The sequence below is a fragment of the Danio aesculapii genome, chromosome 3 (genome assembly GCF_903798145.1).
Source record: "Danio aesculapii chromosome 3, fDanAes4.1, whole genome shotgun sequence".
Taxonomy (NCBI): Eukaryota; Metazoa; Chordata; class Actinopteri; order Cypriniformes; family Danionidae; genus Danio; species Danio aesculapii.
The window spans coordinates 43,130,752-43,153,408 of NC_079437.1; the positions used below are offsets into that span (position 1 = coordinate 43,130,752).

The 22,657-nt window shown below is 34.6% G+C and overlaps 1 pseudogene; it reads left to right on the plus strand.

The window, feature by feature from the left end:
- Nucleotides 1–1,813: 1,813 nt before the first annotated feature.
- LOC130221515 (dedicator of cytokinesis protein 7-like) overlaps nt 1,814–22,657 on the plus strand; it is a 128,455-nt pseudogene continuing 107,611 nt past the window's right edge.

Genomic DNA, 22,657 nt, shown 5'->3' on the forward strand with positions numbered 1-22,657 from the left:
AAACGTACTACTCGGCCGTTAGAAAAGTACGTTCTATACAGTTTAAATGTGAGAATTATGAGAAAAATGGAATTCGGACATACTACTTCCGCCATTTTGTCATTATAACGTCATATACCTGCGTTAGTTGCGTTGCTTCACTCCCATTCATAAATTCTCTCGCGGGGCATCATGGGATAGCGCAGCGTGCATGGGATGCGCACTTCAGAATCTCGCTGGAAGTAGTAGGTCATTTGGGTACTACTAGCATACTGATTTTCGAATTCTATGAATGTACAAGCACATGTGGGCCCCAAAAGGGAAAATACTTTTGGGGCCTGCATGGGCTTCCCCACATGGGGCCCACGTGTGTTTTACTGTGGGATTGCCCTGCCCACACTGTCCCACAATAAACCCACACTTACCCACAGTGGGCCCACACTGGCATGTTTGCTGGGTTCAGGTTGAATGGTAATTTCTGTTTGAATGAACCATGTTCGAATATCCAAACAAGATAGTTGTAGCGTTGAGGAATGCAGTTTGCTTGAACCCGTCGAATTTCATATTAGGAAACAGCAATACTTTGGAATTCATTTGCAAAAATGCATCCAACATTTATCAAAATATCTTCTTGTGATCAACAAAAGAAAGAAACTCATCCGCTTTGAATAACTGATGGATGAACTGTATTTCTGGGTAAACTATCCTTTTAACCAAACAATTAATTCAATAATTTAAAAATAGGTACGCTGTTTCGTTTTTTTTTCGCTATTTGTTTCTTCAAATGAAGCCCATCAAGGGTAGCTTATGCTAGCAAGGAACACGCACCCTGGATTAGTGCGTATGAGTGGAGCGGATCTGTAGGGATTTATCTGTAGTCATTTCAGATCCACTCCAGGTTTTACATTTGATGCAAGAAATCTTCATAAACACATCTAACTGTTAAAAAACCCGTTTAAAGGCGCCTGAGGTAAAATCTCACAACTCCACTCCAATTCACACAGGAAAACAATACCAAACATTGTAAATACATGCATAATTTGTTACTATATTACACTACTGACATAGACTAGAGTTGGCTAATTAACTATATTAGGGAACAATAGATTTTATCCACATTTCTGCTATGAATGCATTTAAACGTGTCTTCCATGCTATTTTTGTCGATTATGAAGCCCCATATTATTAGGCCTACCACTTAAGTAGGATTTTGCGAACACTTCAGTATTTGTTTGGCTTGTAATGCTCTTGGAAATCTGCAGAGCTAATATTATTGCTCTTTAAGTAGGAATAAACGTCCATCAACTTGAATTATCTGGAAAACGATAAAGATCTTGGATTTTTTTTCCCAAGAAGTTATTATTTTTTATTTTTTATTATGCTTTAAACAACAGATACGTGACAATGTAGTAAACAAAACAATACCAGGGTAATAGAAAGTAAATAATAACAACAATACAAAGAGTAAATAAATAAAACAGACATAAAACAAGAGTATAAATAATTATCCAAAATTCTTACAAATACAAACAAGCATGACCTTTACATTAATCAAAAATTTTGAAACTAGAGCACAGTTGGACAGTTTTAATGGCCTTTCGATTAGCAATATGCTGAATAGTGCAGAAGTAATTTTTCAATTCTTTATAAAACACAGTAAAACAAGGTTTTTGTTGGAAAATGTACAAATAAAGATCTTGGATCCCCAGAGAGAAACACAGGACAGGTGCGTCACAGGAAACCGGTTTGTTGGGCTCGGCATCAGCAGCAGAAGTGCCGTTCGCCCCCAGACCTCGGCGAGGCGCTATTGTGCGCACAACTGACACAAGGAAGCTTATGACTCCACAATAATATTACCAAAGTACAGGGAAACTGTAAAGAGATCTCCCTGTTTAGATGGGATGGCAACTTTAACCAGCGAACGGAGGGCATTTGCGCACAAAATTAACAGGTAGGAAAAGTTTGCCGAGTGTTGAAATATTAAGGTGTCGTGCTCTAGTTTGTCCCGCGCATCGGGGATTCACTCAAACAAGAGATAAAGAGAAGATCCGCCACGAGTTTCACTGGGATGAACCTTTTGTTTAGTTCAACTCTCCGCACTTCGCAACACTGTGACATTACAACTAAAGCGCTTCAGTTTCACTTATTTAATAGATTAAGTGCCCTGTATATTATTATGTGCTGTTTATTGTGTTTAAATCGTTAATGATAATGATTCGAGTGGGCGAAAAGAGGATGCGTTCAGCGCCATGAAGTGAAATTTGATGACAGATTGTGATATCATGACTAGACTTTTAACTTGTCAAACAGATATTCACCTTTGCGTGAGTAGGGCTGGTCTTTTATAAACTATTTTAAGTCTAAATATGCACATTACAGATGAAATGATGGGTGTGTTTTTATACTGGGAAAACACAGTTAAAATGATTCAGTTGCTCAGTATGAGAATCAATATGAAAGAGCAAACAATTATGTTTTTAATATAAGGAAATTGTACGTAGAGGTTGAAATAAAGGCATGATTTTTTTTTTTGCTTGTACAGTGATATAAATCAATTCATATTTGTTGAATAATTATTTTAACCCTTTAATTAAGGTGTGTAGAATTGTTATGAAAATACCTCCACTGACACATTTAAATAATAAACATTGTAGTAAAAGTAGTTTTTTAAAAGATGAAAAAGGGTTAGCTTTTCTGATATTAGTGATGTTGTTTAAGATTTTATAGAAAATGGTACATTGTATATATGTATATGTATGTATATATACATCATATATATATATATATACATATTACACACACACACACATATATATATATATATATATATATATATATATATATATATATATATATATATATATATATATATATATATATATATATATATATATATATAGTTGAAGTCAGAATTATTAGCCCCCTTTTAATTTTTTTCTTTTTTAAACATTTCCCAAATGATGTTTAACAGAGCAAGGACATTTTCACAGTATGTCTGATAATATTTTTTTCTTCTTGAGAAAGTCTTATTTGTTTTATTTCGACGAGAATAAAAGCAGTCTTTAATTTTTTTGAATCCATTTTAAGGTCAAAATTATTAGCCCTTTAAGCAATTTTTTTTCCCGATAGTCTACAGAACAAACCATCGTTATACAATAACTTGCTAGTAAATATCTAGTAAAATGAATTATTTGCTGTCATCATGACAAAGATAAAATAAATCAGTTATTAGAAATGAGTTATTAAAACTAATATGTTTAGAAATGCATTTTAAAAAAAATCTGCTCTCCGTTAAACAGAAATTGGGGAAAAAAAACGGGGGCTAATAATTCAGAGGGGGTAAAAATTCTGACTTCACCTGTATATATATATATATATTTGTTGCCTTGAATGTACTGCCTAGGAGTATTAAAGAGATTCATTTTGATAGTGTTTTTAGAAAGGAAATTAAAAAATGGTTGTTTGACAGTTGAAGTTGAGGATTTTTGTTGTGCTGAGCTGGTGATGCTTGCACTCCATTTATGATTTGCTCATTCATGTTTTAAGAATATCGAGGTCCACAATGAAAATAAACCTGTGGATTTTTATCCTCAACAATTTTTAAAATATGTGTGAATTAGTCTAAGTGGACTTGTTTGTATATTTTTGTTAAAATCGTGAAATAAAATCAATCAATCAACCGCCCCACCAAGAAAAAGAAAATTGGATTATATTTCCAACCGACTCTTAATTTCGCTAACACACTCAATACATTTTTTTCAACACATCCCATAATTTATAAAATATCAGTCTACCAAATGGTAGATGTCAGATTATGGTAAAAATAGAGAAATTAATATAAATACTATAAGAAATCAGAAAAAAATTAAGTGTAAGACCAATTTATTTAAAAAAAAACATAATCAAAATGAAACATTTTTGAATACGAAAAAAATCATCTTTATTTTTTGAAGTATGCTATGAAATATTTCAGATTCTCATTTAACACATTTTCTTGTTTTGTTTCGTTTTTTAACAATAAAACCAAAATCAAGTGTAGTAGTGAATCAGGATTGTTTGTTTGAATTTATTTTTTTTGTAAACCATTATTAAAACAGTCATTCTTTAAATGACTTTAACAGTAATTATTTAAAACAGTAAATATGGTCAGGCATTTGGTAGAGCAGGCAGTTAAAGGGTTAACATATAATGTACAATGTAATTCATAATCTTAATTAATCAATAAACAGATTCTGGGGTTTCTCACTGGTCACAGAGAAGCATGTTGTTTACACATTTTATGATTATCATTGAGACAGGGCAATGTAATATATATTAATATTAGACTTTTCTACCATATTAAATATAGTCATGTCTGTGTTCTGACATGTTTTGTGGCTCTTTGACACGCACTGATGTGTCAGAGGATTGAGGTAAAGTTGGTTTTATATTCACGCATTCAGACTTTCTCCTTGATAATATAATTTTAGAAAAGCAATCTTTACAATTTATAAATAGTCAAAACATTATGGCAGCTAATGACTATCAAAGTACAACATTGTTCACAGTCAAATAAATAGTGCTAATGTTGTTTTGATGTCTTAATTACATCTGATTTCAGACTGAATATTTAAAGTATCATGGTAAACACTACAGAGAGCAAGTTATCATTGAATGAATGTGCGAATATAAAACCAACTTTACCTCAATTGTCAGAGCCTCAGAGGTGCAAACTGATTATCAATTGTGACAGTTAATGCTTAAAACCAGGACACTTTGCATTGCATATTTTTGAATGGGGGTCAGTTAGTGCTGTTTCAAAAGAAAAGAAAAATGTTAGTTCTCTGTTTATGCGAGATTTTATGACCTTTCTTTGGTGGGGATCATCTTGCCTTTTGCTGAGGAACCATCTGTGGAACTTGTTGGATGGGTTTGACAAAATTGTGTGTCTGTAATTTGGTTTATTCTGTTTTTTGTTGCTTTAGGTCATTGGTATGTGGTTTTTCATTCTTTTATGTAGAACAGAGCAACACTGATCAGTTGATAGTGAGATTGAAGTTTGATACAAGTCTTGGTATGTAGATTAAAGTAAGTAAACTTGCAGGAAATGTCTTCTTGCAAAAGCATTCTACTGAGATGGTAGGGCTGAACAGTATATTGTTTGAGCATCGATATCACAATGTGTGTATCCGCAATGGTTACATCGCTGCATTAGATTATTTATTTAAATATATAAAGATTTTATTGTTTACCATTATTTATACAATGATGACCATGTTATTTTACATTTGATTGTTAAATGCTTGTATTTGAATACTGTTAGACTCTACAGAAATAACCATAAAGTGATGTTTATTTCCCTTTTATGCTCTGTTATATTTATATGTGACTAAAATTTATTATATTTAATGCTGATCACCCATGCCGAACTAAATTAACAAAGTCTTCCCAAATAGAGCTATTTAAATCATCTGGTGAAATTATATTCATGTCGCAATATGTATCGCAGCAAAACAAAATATCGCAATGTTAGATTTTTTCAATATCGAAAAGCCCTATGAGAAATACACTACAGGTCAGCACTTTAAGAACAGTTAGATTTTTTTTTTAAAAACGTGTCATTTGCTTAACATGCCTGCATTAATTTAATACAAAGTACAGCAAAAACAGTCATGTTTTGACCAATACCAGAAATCAATATTGCTGTTTTTGTTTGTCTTTTTAAATGCAAATGAGCTGCTGTTCCCTACCCCTATCTGGAAGGAGGGCCTATACAGTCTCAGAGAATCTGCTAAAATAAACCATTAGTTTAGTTTTGATTCTCAAATTTTCATGTTGGTTGTGTTCATTGCCGGTCTTCATCATCATGAAAGCTTTTTTTATTTTATATTTGAAAGACCATAAATATTTTTGTTGCACATAAGCACACATGGTTAAATGTAAAACATGCTTCAATCACATAAATATTTATGTCTGTTAATGTGAGAGGCTGGAAAACAAATGATGTTTTGTTAGATTTGTGCTTTACAAAGCTGTGCTTTATAAAGATGGATGCAGTGTAACGGAGAGTGTAAACTCACTGCTCTTGACTGAATATTATTAGTACTGCTTAATGGAATAATGATGTCATGCATTATTAATAATCTGAATGCAGTGATTCTTACTAATGTATGCTAAAAGGTCAGGCAGATCACCTGTCATGATGTCACAATAGGGGAAATTTGGGAAATAATATTTTCAGACTGTTCCTGATTTAGGGAGAGCACAGATTCCACTTACTTACACGTCAAATCATCCATACATTTAACAGGGGGTGGAGCCTGATATTAGTGCTGGGCAATTAATCAAAAAGTAATCGATTATAGCTTCTGAATGTCAATTTCGACCAAATTTTTCCAGAACAATTTTTTCAATTACTTTCCCTACCGCATGTGGAGTCACGTGACCCCGCTAAAGGCTGAGGCAGATTTATATTTCTGCGGCCACTTTGCAGCCACATCTGATCTCTGGTCAAGTAGGACGATTGACGATGATTCAAAGCTACGCTGAGATACCTTGAGATGGCAAATTTTCCATTACAATAAAATTATTATTTACATGAAAACATTTGTCTACAGAAGATGCAAGAAATGCACTGTTTAGAATATTATTTACAGGATTTATTTTATTTTATGCAGAAGAGATACTGCTTATTTTCTACTTTTAATATGAAAAACATTGAAAATTATTTATTTTGTTTTCAAAACTGCCAAAGTTATTTATTTTCACTTTTTTTTAATAAGAGTGACTGTTCGTTTTAGGCAGTGTTTGTTTTAATTTCAGTTGTTTAACGTTGATGTTCAATAAATAATCATAGACAGTAAAACGTGAGTCAAGTAATGCACCCTTCATTCAGAAATCTCTCACTTGTAATTTGTGAGCATATTTACTGTACAAAACTTGTCAGTGAACTATGAAGGAAAAAATATTAAATAAATAAAATAATGTTAATCAAGATAAAATGTTCAACTAATCAAGATTTAGATTTTAGGTCAAATCGCCCAGCCCTACCTGATATTACAAAAATTTGGGGCTTAGCACCCTAGAGAAAGCACCCTTTTATCCATCCTGTGGGAAAGCAATATTGAAGCATTTTAAATATTTAAAAGTAAAAATCTTGATTAATTGAACATTTTAAGGTTGCGATTAATGAACGATTAATTAATTAATTTATTTTTCTGATAAATTTTGTACTGTAAAAATGCATTTTTCTGTGCTACAAGCTTGTTGCTTAGTTGTCTCAGTGTTTAAGTTGTCCATGCTCGATATGTTGGCAGATTAACGAAAGAATAACAGAATAAATAAAAAACAACAGGTTTTGACAAAAATAAACCTAAAAGATTCTTTTTTTTTTTTTTTTGGAAAAACTACATTCAGGGCTTTTGAGAGTAATTATTGGGAAAATAAAATTTAAATGCAAACCAGACAAATGCAAATGAAACTTTTACAGATTGTCTTACTGAATGGGGCAATATATTATATTAAGTATTGTGGCACCCGTATTGTTTACACACTGACGTTGTGTAGACAAATAGATTGTCCATAATAAATTAAAGTATGTACTTTCAAAAGAAAGTAAAAGGTATAAGAAAGTTAAATTATAGATGTAATAATGTTCCATTGTCATTTAGCATATACAGTTGAAGTCAAAATTATTAGCCCCCCTGTTTATTTTTTCCCCAATTTCTGTTTAACAGAGAGAAGATTTTTTTTCAACACACTTTTAAACATTATGGTTTTAATAACTAATTTCTAATAACTGATATATTTGATCTTTGGCATGGTGACAGTAAGATATTTTTCAAGACACTTCTATACAGCTTAAAGTGACATTTAAAGGGTTAACTAGGTTAATTAGGTTAACTAGGCAGGTTGGGGTAATTAGCAAGTTATTGTATAACAACGGTTTGTTCTGTAGACTATCGAAAAGATCTAGCTAAAACGGGCTAATAATTTTTACCTTAAAATGATTTAAAAAAAAAACTTTTTTTTTAATCTAGCCGAAATAAAACAAATAAGACTTTCTACAGAAGACAAAATATTATCAGACATACTGTGAAAATTTCCTTGCTCTGTTAAACATCATTTGGGAAATATTTAAAAAAGTGCTCAGCATAATTGTGTACAGCTCATTTTGAAAATGAATATTTGTGTGCATTTCTCAGTGAATATAGGCAATGTATTTTTGTGCGTTTAAACAAAACAAATTTATTAAACAGATTATTAAAATAATATTTTAGTCACCAGACATATTTAGAAATTGAAATATAATACAATTAAATTCAAGCAAAATACTGCGAAAAAAAAAAAGGAAAACCTACAAAATTTCAACAAATTTTTAAAAATGATTTTGCTTTTTAGTTTTTCCTTTTTTAAATTTGTATTTAATATTTTTCTGTAAAAGTTATAGTAAGTTATTTTGTTAGATAAGCTCCATATTTGGCTTCTGTGCTGACTTATCTACAAATGTAATATTGTATAGCTTCCTGTTAAAATATGAATTTAAAAGATAGATTCATGCGGGGGGTACTTGTATGTACTGAGCACTGTATACACACACACACACACACACACACACACACACACACACACACACACACACACACACACACATATATATATATATATATATATATATATATATATATATATATATATATATATATATATATATATATATATATATATATATATATATATATATATATATATATTTGAAATCAGAATTATTAGCCCCCTTTTAATTTTTTGGGTATTTTATGGCTGTACTATGATCCTTAAAAACATCTTTTAACGTGATAAAAGTATTCCTCCTAATATGCATGACAAAATTTAATGGTGTATAAACTTTTTGTTATGCTGATTGACATTGTAGAGTGTGTTTTTGTAAATTATTGTTTTGCCCAGTTTTTTTTTTTACAGGACACATTCTGCATATGAAAAATGAATAGTTATTACGCTTTCATTGTTTTGAAGCTAGAAAACCTCTTTTCGTCTTTGACCCATATACTTGCATGATATTGCTGTTGATCCACAATCTCAGCTTTTGCATTTCTTTTTTCTGCCCGAAAGGCATGAGTCCTGTGCATACAGTCTTACATTTCATACAACTATTATCTTCACCTTTGTGAGAGCAGACTCATTGTTTCTTTGCAGGATGTAGGAAAGGGTGGTATGTTCCATTCCACCCATTGCTTTTAGAGCAGACTAGTTTTCCTCTTTCCTTTTGAAGCAGGAAATGGGAAGCCAGGGTTTTGAGCTGCGTAAATCTCTGATCTTGTCCTGCAGACGTGTAATATTTAAAGGTTACACATTAGCATGCACTTATAAACGCTTTTTATTCTCATTACTGCACACTGTAAAACAAACAGTGTGTTATTATTATTCCAGCATGACCCTGCTGCCTTAACACTGGCTTTTCCTTCAGTCACAGCTTTGTAATCTCAGGAAATGGATAGTCGGTGAAGTGGCTTCACCCCAGGGAGGAGGCCACATCCGCTCTTTGGACCGCTTTAGAGTTGGTTGAAGGACAGGGCCTGATGCTGAAGTCTACAGGCTTTTTGTTAGCAGTGCAAAGTCTGGATTTGTGCTTGAATATTGAAGTGGTTGGAGTTAGAAAATGTAAATGTGTTTGCCTATGGATGACAGCACATTGCTTGGGTCTTGGAATTGATTGCTAAGTAATGTAAAAGCATCTTCGTATGTTCTGGGCATTTGAAGGGTGTTAGGTTTCTTGTGTATTTCTTTATTATTAGTATTGTTTGAATTTTTCAAAATTGAAGTTTTAGCATTTATTTACCTTTGCTGTAATTTATTTAGTGCATGTAATCTTTAAAAGTTAACTTTTTCTCTAAATTTTTCTGATTTTCACACAAAACATTATTAGCTTCGGTAGCATCCTCAGTTTTGATGTTCACAGATTTCTTTTAGTGAAATACACCAAAAACTGGTGAATTTCAATTTGTCCTCATTTGTAAGTCGCTTTGGATAAAAGCGTCTGCTAAATGACTAAATGTAAATGTAAATTCATGCAGTTGCATACGGTTATGCAAATTATAGTTTTATAAAACACTTGGTTCTACAAGTATATTTTATTTCAATTGTGTCTTTTTCTTGATTGTATTTATAGATTATTATGCATGAAAATTCTCTCAACACATACAAATAGCACAGACCGCAATGAAAATGTGTCAGGGGACCCAAAAAAGTTTATAGATTGTATATTAGATTTTATGGAGAGCCATTTCCACTGCAGAATCATCCCAATCTATCTAACATTATAAATTCTTTCTATGAATAGAGATATTCAAGTTATCTGGTGAAATTGTATTCATATCACAATATATATCTCAAAATAAGAAATATTGCAACGTTAGATTTTTACACTACCGTGCTGCCCTAGTATGGAGCTTAAAATATGGCAAAATTTTCCCTTTTGATCACCCCTGACTTACTTTCTGCACTGAATCTGAATTTCTGGTTTTGAATTTTAGAATATTGAATTTGATGTTCTGAATTTATTCATCTTAAACTTGAAATTTGAAAATATGTCTATAAAAATTCGACTTAAAATCAGTTTTATAAAATTGAGATGTTCAATATTCATGTTAAGAAATTAAAATTTAGATTAAGAAATTCAAATTCAAAACATGTTTAAAAGCATATAATATTCAATCTTATTAAATTACATTTGTTGATAATTTAAATTAACACAATTCAAATTCAGATTGTTTCAGTATATTTTAAGTTCCATAACATTTCTTCTTTGTGAAAAACAGTTACCATAAGTGGGGCTCGGCTATTAATTGAAGGTTCTAGCCAGCATATGCTTTCAGTTCATTAGACAGTTGTAGTACACTGATAAAAAAACAATTAAATTTGTTTTAATTTTAAAATCCAATTTGATTTAATCTGTCATTATATATCTCAGAATAATCATTCTCTAATAATGGCAGGTTTTTGTGTAGCTTCTCAATAAACTCAGGCTCTGTCTAGTAAATGCTGCATGTGAAATTACTGCATATAATGACATGATTTTACCCAAAACTCACCTCTTACCATCAATTGAGTCTTTGAAATAAATCCTTCTGTGAGATGATTCTGTATTTGTTTGTTTATTAGTCCAAGTAAATTACTACAAGCAGTGAAATCAGTTTATTCAGCAACCACTATTTCCTATTTCCCCAGAGGATTACCTGGGCTTCTTCCTATGTATTTGCGGTGGTTTGTGATTTTTTCCGTCAGAGCGCCCTCTGGCTTCAGAAGAGATTGATTGTAGATTGCTCTATGATTTTTTTTTAATTGTTTTTTGTTGAGTTTTCACCGTTAATGAACAGTTACAGACAGGGAAGTGTGAAGCTGCCTTTCCACTGCACACGACAAAAGACAAGCGACAGATCGAAAGTCATTCATTTTCAATGGAGAGTAGTTGGCTCCGATTTCAATTCAATTCACCTTTATTTGTATAGCGCTTATACAATGTATATTGTGTCAAAGCAGCTTCACATAAAATGTCATAGTAAATTGGAACAGTGTAGTTCAGTTTTTAGTGTTTAAATTCAGATCAGTTTAGCTCAGTTCAGTGTGGTTTAAAAATCACTACTGAGAGTCCAAACACTGAAGAGCAAATCCAACGATGCGCAGCTGTACAGATCCCGAACCATGCAAGCCAGTGGCGACAGCGGAGAGGGAAAAAAACCTTCACTAATTGGCGAAAGTGAAGAAAAAAAACCTTGAGAGAAACCAGACTCAGTTGGGCACGACCATTTTAATTTCTCCGCTGGCCAAACGTCTTGTGCAGAGCTGCAGTCTCAGCGGCGGAGGCTGGAAGCTGGCCTCAGCGAAGACTCGTTTGTCCCTGGAGCATCACAGGAAACAGTCTCATGTTCCACTCCTCCATGACCACCACAGTAGCTGCTTAGGATACGGCCTGGTCCAGGATATGGAAACCTTGGGATCATCTCGTCGTTGGTCTTGGATCGAATCAGTGACTCTGCATAGTCTAAGAGCCTCGGGAAGAGCATCCCCAGGTGGAAATGGAGAATAAATTTCTCCATTTTTGAGATTTGAGCTGCGGATACGTTGAAATATTTGAACTCCAGGACCAGGGTGGGGCCAAGCTGGAGCACTTAATCTGGTCCCAAGGGCTCTGCGATTTGTTGGGGAAATTCCAAATTGAATCAAAACAAACTATTACAATTGGCTTAAAATTGGCAATGAAAATTCGGGACATTGCAACCTGCAGAACCTGGGAACTAAAAAAAAGGAAAATCAGCTTTTCTTCATGGTGCACAACAGAACTGAAAATTCTGCGTGACTGCCACAAGGGGGCATATTCCGTCAGTCATATCCAAATATCATGTTCAGTGGAAAGGCGACCTGAGAAGCAGAGAGAGAGGAAGGATCGGCAAAGGACCTCGAACCGGGAATCGTACTCTGGTCGCCGTGAGCAACTCAATGCTCTTCGCACCGACACTCCATAATTTTCAGACAAGATGTGCATGACAATCATAGCTTTGCTACAATTCTACCCAAATGCTGCTTTCACAAGTTAAGGATGGCCATTTTAAACTACTTCTTCGTGGCCTTGTACTGAATTTAGTGTCATTTTTATTCTTCTCTAATGAACCTAAATATACAGCAGAATATTGTTTAATTATCGTCATCAAATAAACCTTAAAAATATTGAAACAATTTTTGTTCAGCAGCACTGTAGCACACACCCCAAGCATAAACATGCTGATATTTTCTCTTAAATCCAAAGTTTAAACCGTAGTAATAGAGTCACTTTCCTTAGCAGGCAGCGGTAATGATGGGGTGTATGTGTGTGTTTTGAAGGGAACTGGAGCATCTGCAGCTGTGTGTGTGTGTGCGTGTGTGTGCGTGCGTGCGTGCGTGCGTGCGTGCGTGTATGTGTGTGTGTGTCTGTGTCTGTGAGTCTTTGTCCGTGAGAGCGAGACCGTTTGAGTTTGTTAGGCAGCAGCTGCAGGCCATCTCCGAGTGGATGAAGGGTTACTGGGTTATTGGGCTTTGTTGAGCATTAAAGCCTCTCATTTGCTTTTAGTCCTCAAATTGGCAGAGCTGCGGCGTCCTGCCTACCTTCTGCCAGCAGCTCAGCATCTCTTCAAACGCTTGACCATCGCCATCCAAGCAGCTGCTGGCTCTGTCCACTACAGCATCATCTAGTTGTCTCTGTTTCAATGTGATCTTGATTATATCTGTGGTATTTTGTCATTTCATATGAGCTCATGATGTGATCATGTGAAATGGAGTAAATGTCTTGTGTTTTGTCTCTCTTAGGACGGTTGCGTCTGAGGTCAGAAAGCATGTTTCCAGAGAATATGGCTCTCCGCAGATGTCCAAAAAACGTGCTGGAGCTCATCAACCGGTTAGTGTGTAATTGTGTGTTTAGACTTCTATATTTCTGCTCAGCTGCACACAGTTCTGCAGGCCTCTGTCAGGTCTGGAGCCAAACTGAAAGTGTAATTTAACACTTTGCTGAATTTTTGTTTTGCCCAAAAAAATCTTGTACCTACTTCAGTAAATCATGTATCGGAAACGTTTGTTATTCTGGTATTCAACAGTAGTATATCGGTAACACAGTACCTACAAAAGAGGTTTACATCACTTCAGGTTTTCCGCTTTTTCTGTTACATCTTTATTCTAAAATGTACCAGTTGAATAATGAATCAATTAATTAAGCTCCTTATTTTGTTTACAATCCTACAAAGTCAACCCATACAATCAACACGAAAGACGTTTGTTTGAAATCTTTACAAATTTATTAAAAACAAAAACTATAGTATGTCTCATATATCTGCATGGTTCAGCTGATAGACGTGGATTTTGTATACTCTTATGTCCAGGGGTCTCAAACTCACGGCCCTTGGGCCAATTGCGGCCCACAGGACAATAGTTTTAGGCCCCGCCTTAATTTGAAAGTTTAATGTCAGTGCGGCCAACGAGTTTGATATGTATAGCACTTTACAGTTTTGTGTGTGGAGCTGAACAAACCCACCAATCACGGTGGGCTATATGGCTCTCTACGGCAGGACATCGGCTGGACTTGACACAGGCAGAGAAACATTTCCCAATGAGTGAAAGTTACAGCAGCGTTGCCATGGAGTGTTTTCCTCTGTGCCTGCTGGCTGCCTTGTTTCTGTTGGGCACACGCGTAAATTCGTCCCAGCGTACTTCATTCACAACACTTCAAAAAAAGTTATTATTAAGTTGCTGCCCAGCGGGACATTATAAATATATAAATGTATATAAATCAGTGCTTAATTTGAGCAGGATCTTGCCGGATCCTGTTCTGGGATATGTCAGATATTTGTATTTTTCTTTCCGGTTTTATTTTAATTTATTCGGCATTAACTTGTGCGCAGTGAATACCTGCATGTTTGTGTGCAGGGGTGTAGCAAGCAGGGGGGGGGCGGGGGGATATGTCCCCCTCACTTTAAGAGCCAGACCATTTAGAAACAGGTGAAATCAAAGTGATTCATAGGCAGCGGGATAAAAGAAAAGTAAGGAACTCAGTGCAGCCTAATGTAATGGTCTGCAGTCACATATCGACACCTGTAAATCGGCAATAAGAGTCCCCGGTAACCTGGACCAATTATAGAGTCGCACAATTATTTATGGGTCATTTATATCGCTCTTCCTGCATTGGATTTGGATTGCCTCACACAATAAACATTACATATAATTTTATATGATGTAAAGGTAGTCAAAACAAATGCTAACAACACAGTGTTACTTCTTTTTCTGTGACAACAGCACAGCGAATAACAGTAAATCTAATTATTATTATTATTATTATTATTATTATTATTACTATTTATTACTGATTGATTTATTTTCTTAATTATTTTTTAACTTTAAAATAAATTTTTAATTAGCTTTTTTATCTTATTTTGTGTTAAAAAAATCAATCTTCTCAAATCTCTGAATTTGTATTTTTTTAACACAAAATAAGATGGAAAAAAATATATAAATAAAAAATTTGTAATTAATAATATAATTAATTTATTGTGGTAAACCTGATGCGGCCCAGCCTCACCCAGACTCGGCCTCCAGCGGCCCCCAGTTTAATTGAGTTTGAGACCCCTGCTCATGTCTGTATTGGTGTTTTATTCACGAGTGAGCGATCCGATGACCATTCTAGCCAATCACTGACAATTCTGTTGAGCACGTGAACACAATGTGCAGTCAACCAATGTCTTGCTCTCTCATTGGCTGTAGCCACTCATCACCTAACCAATACCATCCCTAAAGTGAAAGCATGCTGGTGGCAGCATCAGTTGTGATGATGTTTTTCAGCAGCAGGAACTGGAAGACCAGTCAGAACAAAAAGAAAAGTTAAATAATAACCTAATACTAAAGGTTAATAATGGGGATGCACCGATACCACTTCTTTGGAACCGTTCCGATCCCGATACTGAAATTCTGAGTATCAACCAACACCGATCCGATCCCGAAACTGTGCCTTTTAAAAAACAAAAAAACAAAACATAAGACAGTTTTTATAGTTCTGCTGATAAACTCAAATAATATATCTTCTTTAGTGAAAATAACAGACCTATAGGCCTGTATATGACACACGGCATAGTTTCTAACTAAAACATGATGCTTGCTCTATACTAGGCTACATTATTTGAGCATTCATTATGACATTGATACAATTTGTTGTGGTCCAGCTTATGTTTCCTTTTTTAATATTAAGATTATTCTTTGAAATCTGTAATAGGCTACCACTATTGACCCTAATCATTGGTAAAATAATCAGCCTTTTTTCGCAGTATGTTTGAATCAGACTGAAGTAAACCGTCTGAGGCCAGTTTTACTTAAACATTCCCTCGCCTAAACCCGCCACGAGTGAGACTGAGAAACTGAAAGCATGTCTGAAAAATATTTTTTTTGTCAGAAACGAATTATTGTTTGATATAATTTGATGGCTATTTTAATGTATATTTGTTGGTCCGTTATCTACAAAATAAACAAGAAGATTTGAGGTGAAGTTCAAAACAAGGTCCGCTTATATGCTTTAGCGCACAAACTGACAAACAGGTCTGTAAAATAAAATATTAATAAAAATAAAATGACAGTGAAATATTCAGTTTCAGAGTAGCTTATAGTAGGCTAAATAATTTTCTGTTAATGACAATCCATATTGCGCTCGTCAGTTTCAGTTTTATTAATTTAATCAACTACTTTGGCCACAATAAGCCAGGCTTTACAAACTATTTGGTCGGATAGATGAGAGAACAGAAATTCATTTTAATCATTTAATTTAACACAGCGGCGCACATCTCGTCTGTGCAGCCGGTGTGTGAATGAAGCGCTTGATGCATCACTAAGAGACAGCGCGCAGCTCTCTGGTATCTGCGGATACTTTCAAAAATGCTGCACAAAGAGAAGAAATCAGTGCGATGGGGATCTGTCCAATGTATAATTGAGCCTTTTCTGATTTAAAATTTCAGGTAGGCCTGCTTTGTGTGTGAGGAGCAGGCAATAACCCTCTCTACTCCAGTGTTGTGAATGCGATCTGCAGATCTAACAGACACAGCAGAACATGATTTAGAAATGGCAACAAACTCCATGTGACCTGCAACATCATCCTCCATGAACCCATTTAATGCAAAACTAAATGCGTTTCTCCACTAATTATTTAAACTAACAGGAACAAATAGTTTTGGAGTCTTGGTTTTTTTGTGTTGTCATGAACGCCACATGCAGTTTGAATTGTGAATGAACGTAGAATGATTGACAGGCGCGGCGACGGGAAGGGCTGAACTGAACATGAATGTAAGCACTTAAATATTCATCTGTACTTCACATTAAACTATAGAATGGCTTCAAAACATTTGGGATAAAGTAGGCCTATGTGACAACTTTCTAGTGCATTATAATAGGCTAACTTCATGGCATTTGTTGGCTTATGAATTACACAGAATATAACACACGTGCAAGATTGGATTTGAATCTGTACCAGCTAGCCAATACCAGATCCAGCAAAAACAAGCGGTATCGAACCGATATCTGATCCAAGTTTTGGGAGTATTGCATCCCTAGTTAATAATAAGATAAAAAGAACCTCTGAATATCAGAATGTGGCAACAGTTCATTTTCAACAGGATAATGCCCCTAAGCACACAGCCAAGATTACAAAGGAGTGTCTACAGGAATATTCTTGAGTGGCTCAGCCAGAGTCCAGACCTGTATCCTATTGAGCATCTCTGAATGGATCTAAAAGTTATGGTATGCACTAACACTTTTAAACTGGTGGAGCTTGGGAGGTACTGCAAAAAGAGGAAAAACTGCCCCACAATAAGTGAACCAAGTTTGTTTCATCATAATCAAAAGGAGGCAAGGCTGTAATTTGTGCTTTTGTTTTACAATGTTTTACTTCTTGAACTACTTTATTTTACTACTGTTTGTAGAAATGTAATTTTTTGGTTTGTTTGTTTGTTTGTTTTTGAAAAAGGCTGTAAATTGGCAAATTATGGAAAAGGGGGAGAGCTGTGAAGACTTTCCAGATTTACTGTTTGAAAATATTTCACAGTAGGAGCAAGAAATTATTTACTCCATATATAAAATGCCCAGAAGTGTTTTTGTATAATATTCTTGAAAATATAAGAGTGTGTTTTTATTAAACTGCACCGTTCAAGTGTTTATGATGATCTGGACATTCTTTAAATCAAAATCCTACTTTTATTAAATAAATATGAATTAAATTGACCAAAAATAAAGACGTTTATTGTGTTACAAAATGTTTCTCTAACAAATAAATGCTTGCCTCTTCTATTTCTCTATTGTAAGCTAAATTTTTTATTCATCAAAGAATAGTAAAAAAATTGACAAGTATTTAGAAGTAATAAGCAGTGTTAAACTTTACAATATTGATAAAAATAACAATTTCATAAACACTAAATCATCATATCAGTATTATTTCAGGTGAATCGTGCGACATTAACAGACCCCCTAGTTTTTCACGTTTTTGTTTTTTGTGAAAAAAAAATTTTTTGGCTATAAAATGACTGATTTTTGTGGTGTAATTCCCAGAAATTTGCAGACTATTTTGCGATTTAAAACTAGTAAAACTCGTCAATGGCAGGGTAGCGTTTTCGCTCATTAACTGCAGGGAAAGAGTTAAACCGGATCATTTATCGATTTGCAGCATATAATACCATACATGTAAAGCACAAATAATGTCCTTCAATTGGTCACGTCCAGCAGCCGTCATCCGTGGAACAATCTCCATCTGTTTGTTCCATTGCTTAGTTTGTTAGATGTTTGCTCCACCTTTCGTTTGCAGTCTGAAGCGCGTCAAAAGCACAAAACACCCAATTTGCACCACAGGATGTCTATATCTCATCTTTGCCGCCCCCCATGTAATTTAATGATTGTGAGGGCACAGGTAAGATGTCATTTTTCGCTAGACATTCAAGTACATCACATGCGCTGTGTATACAACATCTGTAAGTCATGTTAAACAATGAATTGCAAACTGAAATAAATATAATTTGATTATATGGTTTAGAATTTGGTGTTTTATGAAATTTTAAATTTTTAAAATTTAAAAATTTTTTTTTTTAATTTTTAATTTTTTTGCATTTAAATTAAGAGTTTTGCAGGATCACAAAAATTTCCACCTTTTTGTTGCTTTTGCGTTGGATTCAGTGATGGTGGAATCCCGAAAAACTAGGGGGTCTGCCTTAAGGACTAGAGTAATAATGTTAACAATACAGTTATGACATGCAGGAAAAAATTGCATTTTAAAATATATTACAATAGAAAACCGATATTTTAAATTTTAATACATTTCACAATACTCGTATACGTTCGTTTGTATGTACATTTAAAGAGTCTTCTTTATGAAACATACAAAAACCTTTTTTCTGACCTCAAGCTTGATTTTTAGTGTCTATGCACACTATTATTAATATTATTATTATTAAACTAAATAAATTAAACTATTATTAAGTGGTAACTTAAACCATAGTAAAAACCTATGCACACTATTATTAATATTATTATTATTATTATTAAACTAAATAAATTAAACTATTATTAAGTGGTAACTAAGACCATTTTCTAAGCAAAAGGTTTTCATAATGATGTATGACAAGTTTCAAATGATAAAACCATAGCTGTACAAAATTAGTTAAATGATTTCTAGTTGTCAAAGTGGATGTTTGTGTTCATAGTTAATATCTGTTAGGACACCAGTATTTGACAAAGGATTGAGGGTTAAAGTGTGACCAATAAGTGGGCAGAGCTGTTTGGGAGGTTATAGATGGGTGTTAAAAAGGGAAGTGGAAATGACCACAAGCCACAATCACTTCCCCTTTCTATCCCCTTAATAACACTAGGTTATTTTCAAGGTTTCTTTTTACCCTATTACTTGCATACATACACACACACACACACACGCACACACACACACACCATGTTTGTTTTTGTGAATTGTCGGGTCTTAAAAAGTATTAAAAGTTGATAAAGGCCCTTAAAAGGTATTAAAGTCTTTGTCGCAATTTTGTGAGGTCTTAAATTTTGTTCAAGCATAGTCTAAAGTGTTTGACTCTGTGTTGCCAGACGTACAATAATTATCGTATTTGTACGATAATTTCGACCTCTGTACGATGTATGATCAATAATAAAAAAAATTCAATGATGTACGATAATTTCAGAATTTTATGGCATTAAAAATGAATTTCATCGTAATCTTAGGGCTTCTATACTTATTGATCTATAGCTGCATCTCTTGTCTACCGTTTGTGAGGAGAACGTGGAGTTAGACATGTTTTCTATCTCATCTTGCATTACATTTTTTCAGCCAATCAACGTGGTGAATGGCTCTCTCTCGTGAGTTAACATTCCTGCCGTGCGCGGCCATGCCTAAGTCAGTTGTTTTCAGGTTGAGGTTGATTGTTTAAGCAATTAAGTTTTGAAAAAATAGTAGTGCTGAAAAGGAAGGTGAAGGACAGGGTACAATAAGTTTTTCTTATATATTACTATGCTACAGTATTCTGTAGCATTCATTAACAAGTTGTACACATTATACACTTTATTATGTGGTTCATAAACATGTTTATTATAAGTGACTATAGTTTTTCACCAATGGGAATATCTTACAGACATCACGAAATAACAGATGAAAGCACACAAAAGCGTGGACGCATAGTCTACATTATTATTTTTTTTTTTTTAATGGGGGAGTAAACTTAATGAAATTACCATCCACACACATTTACTGCTGCTGCACATCTCAATGTTAACATTAAAGTTGTTTATTATTAAGTCTTAATTATCATTAGCAAATTATTATAGCAAAAACTTTTAGAAGTCTATAAAAGCTGTTCGGCATTTCTTATTTTGGCCGATTTAAACAATTATAAACAACATGAAACAAACGTTTTGATGTTCTGATAGTGATTCCTATGTAAAATAATCACTTCCTACCCTCCATCTAAATTTTGTGCATCATCAATGATGACCAGGAACCACAGTTACAGCCAATAAAGCATGCGATTTATTGTTCCACTTTGCAATAACTCCACAAATTTACCAAAAATGTTATAATTTGCGTGTATTTTGGAGGTCTGTGACTGCGTAAGCATTCCAAGCCAGTTTTATGTATTTATAGAATTTATAATGTTTGTAACATTATAAGACGATGTCGTTCTGTTGGCTTCATCGAACATGGACATTCAGCATGCTCTGGGGCGGTATGCTGCCAAGTGTGATGCGGCTGGGATGAGAATCAGCACCTCCAAGTCCGAGGCCATGATGCTCCACCGGGAAAAGGTGGTTTGCCATCTCCAGGTTGGAGGAAAGTCCTTACCCTAGGTGGAGGAGCTCCAGAGTCTTGGGGTTTTGTTCACGAGTGAGGGAAGGATGGAACATGAGATTGACAGGCGGATTTGGTGCAGTGGCAGCAATAATGGGGTTGATTTACCAGTCCGGTGTGATAAAGAAGGAGTTGAGCTGAAAGGCAAAGCTCTCGATTTACCGGTCAATCTACGTTCCTACTCTTACCTATGGTCATGTGCTTTGGGTTATGATCGAAAGGACAATATCTTGGATATAAGTGGCCGAAATGAGTTTCCTCCGCAGGGTGGCAGGGCGCACCCTTATAGATGGGGTGAGGAGCTCTGTCACCCGGGAGGAGCTCGGAATAGAACCGCTGCTCCTCCACATCGAGAGAAGTCAGCTGAGGTGGCTCGGACATCTGTTTCTGATGCCTCCTGTACGCCTACCTAGGGGGGTGTTTCAGGCATGTCTCACCGGGAGGAGACCTCTGGGAAGACCCAGGACACGCTGGAGGGACTATGTCTCTCGGCTGGCCTAGGAACGCTTTGGGAGATCCCCGGAGGAGCTGTAGGGAGTGTCTGGGGAGAGGGAAGTCTGGGGTTGTCTCCTAAAACTGCTGCCTTATGACCCAGCCCCGGAAAAGCGGATGAAAATGAATGAATGAATGAATAATGTTTGTAAAATAAAGAAAGGTTATTAAAGATATTTGGTGCTATTTTACTTTAGATAACTGTGTGCCTGAATACTTTAGACTCGCAGAAAACTATAAAGCTATGTTTATTTTATTTGTATCTTTGCTACTGTATTTATTAATGCTTGTGATTGGTTTATTATATTTCATGCAGATGTACTGGCCTACAAAATTATTCCAATCAATTTAAAATTAAATTTTTTTTTTCAAATAGAGCTATTCAAGTCATCTAAAATTAATACAATATCGCTATATGTATCGCAGAAAAGTACAATATCGCAATGCCATTTTTTTCACAATATCATGCAGCCCTAGTGTGTGTGTGTCTTTATTTGTTTTTTGTAGTTCTGGTGGTTTACTATTTAAATGTTTGAAACAATTTAGGTATTTTTGTATGTAAACCAAGTACATATTTAAGTATGGCTTGGTCATTAGGGGTGTCAAAATTAATTGTTTCTTCAATGCACCGTGATGCAGACATGAATAATTCGGTATCGGTTCAGTAATAATCATAATCTGTTATTATGTACTGATGTTATTTATTACATATGCATCATGTATGGCGGTAGCTTACTATGGCGAGGGAGAAGACCGCGAGCAATTAAAACCCTCCAACTGCTTAAAAAGCAAATAACTGTGCACAAACTCTCTCTCACTGTCTGTGGCCCCTTTGACCTTCTAGCATGTTCGTGATGTAACGCTTTATTTCCTCACTCGGCTGTTATAACAATAATGTTACTTGTGGATCCAGACAGGAGTTTTCTCCACCAGGCCGTTGTTTATAATGAATCAGCTAATCGCCATGGCCGTTTAACATCAGAATCCGTGTAATTGTTTGCTGAACAGCGCCAGAATCTTGCAGCTTTTTCTGTTGAGCATGTGATCAATCGCGGCGTTTAAGAACTTTCTCAGCAATGCTCAAAAGCAAGCAGGATAATATTTACATTAGTTTATTTGCTATAAATGCTCATGTTGTTCTGTGCATGTACTTGAGTTTTGTTTGATACATTCAGAAAGTGTTTTCTTTAAACAGGTAATATAAAAGTTACAGTTCATATATCTGACTGCTTATATAAAGGACAAAGTTGTATTACAAATAATATATAAATGAAAATATATTTATAAATTATAAATTTTAATACAAGAATTATTGTGTTG